Source organism: Schistocerca piceifrons, chromosome 4 (assembly GCF_021461385.2).
Source record: "Schistocerca piceifrons isolate TAMUIC-IGC-003096 chromosome 4, iqSchPice1.1, whole genome shotgun sequence".
NCBI classification, from domain to species: Eukaryota; Metazoa; Arthropoda; class Insecta; order Orthoptera; family Acrididae; genus Schistocerca; species Schistocerca piceifrons.
This window is the reverse complement of record NC_060141.1, coordinates 713,532,243-713,543,363: the sequence shown is the minus strand read 5'-3', so window position 1 is coordinate 713,543,363 and position 11,121 is coordinate 713,532,243.

Genomic DNA, 11,121 nt, shown 5'->3' with positions numbered 1-11,121 from the left:
GATATTGAGACGAACGCTATTACAAGCTCCAGACAAGTGGGCGGCCCACATGGTGTAAGTCTTAATACGATTATGTTGTGTCCTGTATCCCTATTACTTGCAACGAGTCCAAGGATTATCAGCACCGGATACTCTCTACGGGAAAGATTTTGTCGATGGTTTTTCCACCTGACCGTCACATTTCTGTCATCAGTCCCCTTTACCGACGTAGCAGCCTTTACCAGAACTGGCATCTTCAGTCTGCATAATTGTCATCTGTGGGCTACAGACACGGCACGTGGTGAGAGCAATTTTCATTCGTCGGCACTATCTACCGTGACAATGATGCATTTCCGGACACATGTTCACAGTACCTTTTTCTTTCATTTCCAGTCAGAAATCCGTCCGATTCAACTCTGTGGGTGTGTGGGTACATTTAATGTAATCTGGTGTAAAACTGACTGAGATGCATGGGCTAAGTATCGGCTACATGCAGGACGCGTTCGGCCTTGGCAGATGACGTCACACACATAGCGTGCAACTTAGAAAACGCTGCATTTGAGTTACATAACTACTAAAATACACTGAGTTATTTTACGTTAATTTTCTTTTTTCACACCTGTTCCCCCGAAAGATGTGACTCCAAGTTATTCGGTCGTGAAACGACGTAATTCACGAAATGCTGATAAACAAATTAAAATAAAAAATAAATTTAAGAAAACGTGGAAAAATCTTTGCTGAAAAATATTTTCGCTTCGAGGAACAGAATAATAGGATCCTTTCACAAGGACGGGGTGCGACATAAACGTTGAAATCTGGCTTTTATCATTCAATTTTTCTCCTCTTCTTGAAGCCTAATGAAATTCCAACAAGTAGAAAAATTCACACATCTCGGACGCAATCTTTAAACGAGTTCTATTCAAGAGTAAACGTTTTTCTTTTCTGTCCTTCATTTACGGTGTCGATGTTATTGCTCTTTTGTATGTATGAAGCAAAATTAGAGTTTGGCGTCCCGTCGAGGATAGTGTCACTAGAGACGGACTACGAGCTCGGGTTGAAGGAAGAAAAAGATGGAGATCGGCCCTATCATTTCCACAGGGAGCATCCTGAAATTTGGGGTAAGCGAGTTTGCGAAAGCAAGGAAAACCTCAATGAGAATTGCGTGACAGCTACCTGAATCGCTACCATCCAGAATACTACGTAGTCGAGAGTCTTAGCGCCTCGCCACCTCCTTCGCTCCTTTTCATTGATTCCATATTACTGACCACGAGTGTCACGATGCAACACACAGTGTGACCCAAAAGTCTGATAATATTTGAAAACGCACTAATTCACGAAATAATGCAGACAGAGGGGTAAAACTAGACACACATGTGTTAAATGACATGGGGTTTTGTTGAATCTAAAAACGAGTGCAAAAACCGACCTACAGATAGCGCTAGACAGCAACACGTCAGTGACGCCGCATGAGAATCGTGTTTAAAATGAGCTCTAATGGGAGCCAGTCACATGCGCCAGCCATCGCGGCTTGTTGACGTTAGCAGAGAAGTTGCTATTAGCTAAGCTTTATTATCAGAACGGAGAATCCGCTACTGGACCTTACGTAAGAACGGTATTAGTACGGGTAAAGGTCCGATGACAAGTGTCACTGTGAAGAAAATGATCGCGCAGTTCGAACCTACCGGTTGCTTAGACGATCGTCCGCATAATGGGCTATCGGACGCGAGTGCTACTGCTGCTCGGACAGTTCAGGAAGAAATGGAGACTTTAACGGATTCATCTCCGCATGGTGAAGTAAAAGCTCGTGAGTTGTAAGTCGCACCTGCACCACACGCACTACTGTTTGGAGAGCACTAAGGCGTATCCTCCAATGATATCCGCACAAAATCCAGTGTCATCATGAGGTGTTAGCCACCACGCGGAGAGCACTTGTGCTGCTGGCATTTAAAAAGGAAGGGGGGAGGGGGGAGGGATGATGACGACTGGTTGTGTAACGCTCTCCGAGGGTCTGTCAACACCCGCATCCGCACAATTTGGGCTAACGAAAATCCTAGAACTGTCGTGGAAACCCGACTGTATGACAAAAGTCGCGGTAAGGTTGAGGATATGCCACGTCAATCGTGATCAGACTATTTTTCATCGATGAAATGCAGAGCGCTGCTTTTCAGACTGTCATCTTAATGGGTGTGAGGTACGCCATTGTGTTACAGAATCGTATCACCCGCAGTCCGGTTGCTAAACACATGCCGGAAGGTGCGACTTTTAATCAAGATGGCGCTCCACACCATATCGCTACATAAGTGTGAAAGACACCGTGCGCACATCCTTAGATGAGGATCGCGTACTGAGCCACCACTTCACCACTTCCGTCAAGCTTGGCCTCCCGTATCTCAGTCCTTGTGATTAGTTGTGAGTTTACCTGAACGCGCAAGCATGCCGCAGTTGTCCGACCTCAAAAAAATTGTTCAAATGGCTCTGAGCACTATGGAACTTAACTTCTGAGGTCATCAATCCCCTAGAACTTAGAACTACTTAAACCTAACTAACCTAAGGACATCACACACATCGATGCCCGAGGCAGGATTCGAACCTGCGAATGTAGCGGTCGCGCGGTCCCAGACTGTAGCGCCTAGAACCGCTCGGCCACTCCGGCCGGCTGTCCGACCTCATTAGGAATGCTAACAGACAACATTCGGCGTCAATTACTGATGCGTTTTGCAGTGCTGTTCTCAACATAGTCCCTGGGCTGCATACATTGTTGATGAACGACGGCCGACATGTCGAGTGTTTGTTACAGTAAACATCACCTTTGCTAAAAATAAATTGTTACGATAATTATTGCTTTTTTTCATACAAAGCTCAGTCTGTTGGTCATTTTGTGCACTTTTTTTTCTGTTTCAATAAAACGTTATGTCGTTTGAAGCATGTGTGTCAATTTTTACCTCTCTACATGCATCATTCTGTGAAATACGCGAATTTCAGATGTTAACGGACTTTTGGGTCACTCTGTACACACAGGGCTGGCAGAGCAAGAATTTTGAGGCTCCTGAACAAGTTCACAGTTTTGAAAATCGTATTGCAGATCATAATGAAGGAGTTTACCCTGCCTGTGAGACTGAGTAACGCTTAAAGACCTACTCCTTCAGACATCTTGGAGTAAGCCCCTAATAGCTAATCATAATGTAGAAACTACATCGGATAGCGATATGCACCTGAACAGATGGCGGTAGTATCGCTTGTACAAGGTATAAAAGGACAGTGCATTGGAGGGGCTGCCATTTGTACTCAAGTGATCCACGTGAAAAAGTTTCCGACGTGACTGTGGGGCGCGCGACGCCAATTGATAGACTTTGAACGAATGGTAGTTCGAATTAGACGCATTGGACATTCCATTTCGGAAATCGTTACGGAATTAAATATTCGAGATCCACTGCGTCAAGAGGGTGACGAGGACACCAAATTTAAAGCATTACTTCTCACCACGGACAACGCAGTGGTCGACGGCCTTAACGGCAGAAAGCGGCGGCGTTCGCGTAGTGTCAGTGCTAACAGACAAGCAAAACCACGTGAAATCACTGCAGAAATCAATGTGGGACTTACGACTGACGTATCAGTTAGGACAGTTCTGCGAAATTTGGTTTCATGGGGCTATGGGAGCAGACGACCGACGCCAAGTGGCTTTGCTAATAGCACACCGCCTGCAGCGCCTCCCCTGGGATCGTGACCATATCGGTTGGACCCTAGACTGCTGGAAAACTGTGGCCTGGTCAGATGAGTCCCGATTTCAGTTGGTAAGAGCTGACAGTAGGGTTCGAGAGTGGTGCAGCGCAGACACCATGAAGGCATCGAACAAAATTATCAACAAGGCACTGTGAGATTTATTTGTTAAAGTTCTTCTAAACTCGTGTTTGTATTATTCGAAACTCGTATAAGTGCCTGGCTGGTATCTGAGAAATGTGTAACACTTATTCTGTTATGGAAGTATGTAAATATCAGTGCAGGGCAACCGAACTGTTTTAAAACTAAATTTTGAACGCAAGCATGCGGAGCTCATGCTGCACGATGTGTAGACAGAACATCAAACAATTCGCCTGCCAGAGAGAAATCCGTTTTCAATGACGTTTACATACGGTATTTGACTGCAAGACAATTGACTCAGATTAAAATGTTGGCCCTGAGTATTGTTTATCTTTATCTTTTGTCTTCCAAACAGTGACTATTCCAGAACTATTAAGTTAATTACACAGCAAATGAACATAAAATTTTACGCATCAGACTTTTTTACAAAACTTATTTTTTTAATTTTATTTTTTGCTTGAAAACACTCAAGATAGCACTTTAGAGAGACCTTCTACTGGTATTAAGTCTCTGAACCAGTATATTATTTTCACAAATACCGCTCTCACTATCAGTGTGCCTTACAATGAACATGAATTTTGATGGTAATTGAATCTGTTGGCCTACCTGTGACAACGGAACGCTAGTATGTTCTGCAACCTGTTACTATTAAGATAATGATGAAAAGTTCAAAAATCAAATTTCATTTACCCTATTTGCGATGTACAATGCAAGACGGTATCTTATTACTTAAATGCTTCTACATCACAAAACTCGTGATGTGCAGTGCGAGTATACAAAAAACCTTCATAAAGGTAAAGAATGGAAAATAGGGAACTAAACGTAACGACTGATAAATAAAAACAAGACTCCAAGATAAACTATGCTTCATTAAGCCAGCACAAAAATGCACACTTCCATAATGTTCTCACAACTAGACAAGTTAGCAAAATACTTCTTAATAATTTTCCTGTGCTCAGTTACTTTCCTTGATGCTTGTTTCAATTGTAACACAAAACCGTATATTGCATTCATAAATTTCTACACCAAACTTCAATCATACAGAATGTTCTATCAGTAAGGAACTACATAATTACAAATACAAAAAAAACTGAAGTACCTTACAAGTTGGCTTACATAATACCTCCAATGATACAATCCCACTTACATACTATTTTTCATCAAAATACATATTGCAAAATACTTTTTAAGTGCTGCCTTCACTGCGTTGCAGGCCAGCTTCCATACTTTTCAAACCAAGTACGTTGACAGGATGTCTAACACACATTACACACTGCTATTCTCTGACTTATACTAACATCTTTGGTCTCGAAACACAGAGCTTACAAAGAATATGATTATGATTGCATCTACGATGTTACACTACAGATGTTGAGTACATTTATCAGAATCGCAGCTTCATTCACAATTATGGCCAAAACGACTTGAAAATCAGCATGCAAATTTGACTATTCCCTTTCAACAGCGCAAGCTGGTGGCGGCTCCATAATGGCGCGAGCTTTGTTTTCATGGAATCGACTGGGGCCCCTGGTCCAACTGAACCGATATTTCGGCTGATTGGGATCATTTGCAGCCATTCATGGACTTTATGTTCCCAAACAAGGAAGGGATTCAGAATGAGATTTTCACTCTGCAGCGGAGTGTGCGCTGATATGAAACTTCCTGGCAGATTAAAACTGTGTGCCCGACCGAGACTCGAACTCGGGACCTTTGCCTTTCGCGGGCAAGTGCTCTACCATCTGAGCCACCGAAGCACGACTCACAGCCGGTCCTCACTGCTTGACTTCTGCCAGTTTGAAAGGTAGGAGACGAGATACTGGCAGAAGTAAAGCAGTGAGGATCGGGCGTGAGTCGTGCTTCGCTAGCTCAGATGGTAGAGCACTTGCCCGAGTTCGAGTCCCGGTCGGGCACACAGTTTTAATCTGCCAGGAAGTTTCAAGGAAGGGATTGTTATGGATGACAATGAGCCATGTCACTGGGGCACAATCGTTCGTAATTGGTTTGAAGAACATCCTGGACAGTTTGAGCGAATGATCTGGCCACCCAAATCGCCCGACGACGGGCATAATCAAGAGGTCAGTTCTTGGAAAAATTTCTGCACCAGCAACACGTTTGCAATTATGGAAGGCTATAGAGGCAGCATGATTCGATATTTCGGCTGACGACTTCCAATGACTTGTTGAGTCCATGCCACGTATAATTACTCTACTAATGCGGGCAAAAGGCTATCTGACACGATGTTAGGAGGTATCCCATGACTTTTGTCAGCCTAGTGTATACTGATGAGCCAAAACATCATGACAATACGTAATAGCAGGTTGGTCAACCCGTGAAAAGAAATACAGCATTGGTTCTGCGTGGTATGGATTCTACATATCTCCTTGTTAGGTTTCCGGAGGTGTGTGGTACCAGGTGCCTATGCACATTTTAGGCAACCCCTGTAAATTAAGGGTCGGTGGTTTGTTGGCGCGGCGTTGTAGTCCAATAGCATCTTAGATGAGCTAGATGGATTGAGATGAGGCTAATTTTGTGGTCAAGACATCAAGCTATCTTCACTATCATGCTCCTCAATCCACTGTAACACGAATCTAACACTCGGGCACGGACAGTTATCCTGATGGAAAATGCCATCGCCATCGGGAAGACACGAAGCATGAAAATATGCAGGTGGATCGCAAAACTATTCGCGTAGCCCATAGATTTCATGGTGTCTCCTACGGATGGTCGCATGAATGTGCCAGTAGCATAAGAGTGCCCACACTGGCCTGCGTTCATGGCTTAATGCACATTTCGAGCAGCAGTTTCGGACACGACCATCGACCAGATTGAATAAGAAACTTCGTACGAGCGGACGAAATGTTTCCACTGCTCCACGATCCGATCTGATGACTCCGTTCCCACAGCGATCGCAATTGATGACGTCGTTGTGTAAAGATAGAAATACGTAGCGATCATTTGCTGCTAAACAACGTGCACGGTGCCTATCAAGCTCTGTAATTCGTTGTCAGATCTGCCATTTATCGACACCTGTTCTGCTTCACAGACCAGGAAAGCCGCCGACCTCCACATTCTGTCACGAACAGTGGAGTTCCACAGTCTGCTGGAACTCCAATGTTCGTGAAAGAACGTGGAGCATACTGTGGCCTACTCGTGGTCTCACCGACCTTCAGTCACTTTTCAAAGATGTTCACAACATTGGCACGCTCACAGCCGATCAGTTTCCCCTTTCCCGAGATGCTCGGTCTCCGGTGCAAAGTTAGTTGCTAATGATCGTTTTTAGGGTCGCTTATGTCACTGGTTTTCCCAATTTGCGGTCCACATCATCGCTGCAATGATTTACTATTCGTCTCTGCTCCTCTTATATGCTTTCCCTGCCGCGTCTTCTGCCTGTAGCGCAAAGAGGCGGTACTCAAACTCGAAGTGGGCAGTGTTCATAATGTTTTGAGCCATGAGTGCATATGACTCCAAATTCATAAACTTACTTCGAAAACGGCAAGATATACGCAGAATTACGATGTAGGGGGAGTAATTCTGAGCAAAATTAAAAGTCGTGTTAAGGAAAGAAGTAGGTACAAAATTACGATGAACAAGAAACTGTACAGTCATATACAGGGGACAGAGAAAATATCTAAACACGTAAAACACAATACAATACCATTCTTTTCCTTTCATTTCCGGTCAAACCCTGTGTATCACAAATTTGAGCGCAATCGGAAAAGACGAGTAAGTGCGGTCCTCTTGTTAGAGTGAACGATAAAGACGTTCCGCAAAAGTCGACCTGGAGAAAGCGCTCGACAATTTCAAATGGTGCGGTGCAAGATGTTCGAAATTCTGAGAACAATAGGGGTAATCTATAGGGAATGTCGGGTAATACTCAGTATATAGAAGAACGAAGAAGGAACAACAAGACTTGATGACCAACAACGAAGTGTTGGGATTAAAAAGGGTGTAAGACAGGGAAGTAGTCTTTCGCCTCTATTCTTCAATCCATACATCAAACATGGGATTAAACTTCAAGGTGGGAGGATATGGCTCTGAGCACTATGGGACTTAACATCTGTGGTCATCGGTCCCCTAGAGCTTAGAACTACTTAAACCTAACTAACCTAAGGACATCACAAACATCCATGCCCGAGGCAGGATTCGAACCTGCGACCGTAGCAGTCGCGCCGTTCCGGACTGCGCGCCTAGAACCGCTAGACCACCGCGGCCGGCTGGGAGGATATCTATGATAAAATTCACTGATGACATTGTTATCCTCAGTGAAAGTGAAGAAGAAATACAGAATCTGTTGAATGGAATGAACAGTTTAATGAGTAAAAATGGTTCAAATGGCTCTGAGCACTATGGGACTTAACATCATGCCCGAGGCAGGATTCGAACCTGTGACCGTAGCGGTCACGCGGTTCCAGACTGAAGCCAGCTGCTTAATGAGTAAAGAATACGGATGAAGAGTAAATCGAAGAAGGGCGAAAGTAATGAGAAGTAGTAGAAATGAGAACAGCGAGAAACTTATCAAGATTGTTGGTCACTAAGCGGATGTAGTTAACGGGGGCAGGACGTCAAACGGGCCGACTTGGAGCAGGAGAGGCACCACAGAACATTTTAATTTCCACTGTCTATACTTTTGCAAATAAACTCATAAAACTCTGTCACCATGACCGGGAAGGATTCAGGACTCACACTCATAACAGTCGAAGTTCAGAAACATAACAAAATTTTTTTTTACAATGAAATGAACACCCTTAGCTGCTTACAGGCGTTGACATCCGTCAACGGGGACGGATGAAAATGTGTGCCCCGACCGGGACTCGAACCCGGGATCTCCTGCTTACATGCAGACGCTCTATCCATCTTTTTTTTTTTTTTAATCTCATTTTGTTCGCTTCTATTCGTTGCAGCTGCTCGGCGCGGACGTCGTAAGACATCCGTTTAAGTTCGTTGATGATCGATTAGCTCAGTTTTTTTTATTACAGAGGGCTGGTAACCCTCTGACCGAACACGCTGAGCTACCGTGCCGGCTGCTTGACCGTCTTCTTCTTCTGTGCCGATGCACAAACAGTGGCCGAACTCTTACGGGAATCGGCAACGCGCCGCGAGTAATGAGTATAATGGGCGGGGGCACTACGAATGTAGTGCGGGACAATACGTTGAGAATGTGGGTTTCGCAGGTGGCGTACCAGAGATAAATCCCTGCAATCGCGCTATCCTCTGTGGCTCAACTGGATAGAGCGTCTTCCATGTAAGCAGGAGATCCCTGGTTCGAGTACCGGACGGGGCACACATTTTCATATGTCCCCGTTGACGTCTTAGTATATATAAAAGTTCTTTTACGTGTGAAATTTCATCATTTTTTCACTTACTACAGGCTGCATTTGTTGCCAGAGATTCTTCTATGAATTTTACACAGCATACAAACCATACTTCCAAGAGTATGAAACTGTTGAATTTATTTAATTTATGAAAAAATGAATGAGCTGCTACATCTTAAACTTCGTGTTTATAAAAATACTCAAATTTTGTGGTGATTATCTCAATTTCTACCACAGTTTTTAATAGATTTGGGAAATTGTAGAGTTATAGGATAAGTAAGGTTTGTATGCCTCTATGAGTGTGACTCCTGAATCCTTCCTGGTCATGCTGACAAAGTTTTACGAATTTATTTGTAAAAGTGTAGACAGTGGAAATTAAAATGTTCCGCGATGCCTCTCCTGCTCCAAGTCGGCCCGTTTGACTTCTTACCCCATTAAGGAATTTTACTATCTAGGAACTAAGGGAGACATAAAAAGCAGACTAACATTGGGAAAAAGGCATTGCTTGCCAAGAGAAGTCTATTACTATCGAACATAGGCCTTAAATTTCAGGAAGAAATTGCTGAGAATTTACTTGCAGAGCACAGCATTGTATAGAAGTGAGACAGGGACCTTGGGAGAACTGCAACAGAATATAATGGAAGCATTTGAAATGTGGTGCTGCAGAAGAATGTTGAAAACAAAGTGGACTGATAAGGTAGCGAATGAGTGAGAAGGTTCTCCGCAGAAACGACGAGGACAGGAATACGAAAAACACCGACAAGAAGAGGGGTCACGATGATAGGACATCTGTTGAGATATCACGAGATAATCTACATGGTACTAGAGGGAACCGTAGAGGGAAAAAACTGTAGAGGAGAAGGCGAAGCATCCAGCAATTAATTGAGAACGTAGGTTGCAAGAGCTACTCTGAGATGAAGAGGTCGACACAGGAGAGCAATTCGTGGCAGACCGCATCAAGCCATTTTGAAGACTGATGACTGAAAAAAAGGAAAATAAGAATAATACGCACCGTTGCTGGAATTTAATGGCGCGGATTATTCATTGTAAGTATTCAAAACATTTTACATTTAATAATAATTTGTTTACATCACTTAAAATCGTCGTAAGGCACAATAGCAATTAAAAAGACGGTGTCTCACATTTTGTTTTGGTTGTAGGGCGCCACCACCCCAAGAAAGTTTCATCAAACAAAACACGAAATGTAATGTAAAAGGTGAACTAGCCGACTGAAGATGAACCTATCGGTTCGAAAACGGTAACGGCACTGTTTAAATAAATAAATAGCATAATAAAAAGTGGCTGGTTGTTTTAATCTTCTGTGGAAGAGTGAACCTATATTTTGTACACAGCCATGGGCTCAAAATGTCAGTTTTTTTTTACAAAATAGCAGTAGCCCCATGGACTTCTACACCAGCAGAGATAGGAACGTAAATGTGTTCCCATAAATTTGATTCTGCCATGTTGAAGAAAATGTTAATGATGTTACTTATCTGTGCTTCTCAGAATTTCCATAGCACTTAATTCTTTGTCTGTTTCTTAGTTATAACAGATAAGTTACTACAACACTCTGCACTCTCAGACGTAATTTTAATCTGCCTGCCTCTGGCATTTTTTATCAAATACGTTGAGCTGCAGTTCGCTGTGTTACTGTTTAATAGTAGGAAACGGAATTTGTCTTCAAATCAGAGCCAAAACAAATCCACCCATACGTTAACTATTTTATCATGTCATTAGAATTTCAGCTCGAAGTACTTTTCCTTAAATAAATACATCCCGGTGAAGTCAAAACAGATTGCTTGAACAAGAAATGGAGTATCGGACATGAAATGAGTCACAGAAACTTTAGTTGCCAAAATTTCCGTTACACCTATTAAAACATTTGCACCAAGGTTATGAAATTTATCACATCAAAAATCTGCAAACAAATATAGTCAACACCTACATGAGGTTTTACCTTATAAGAAAAGTT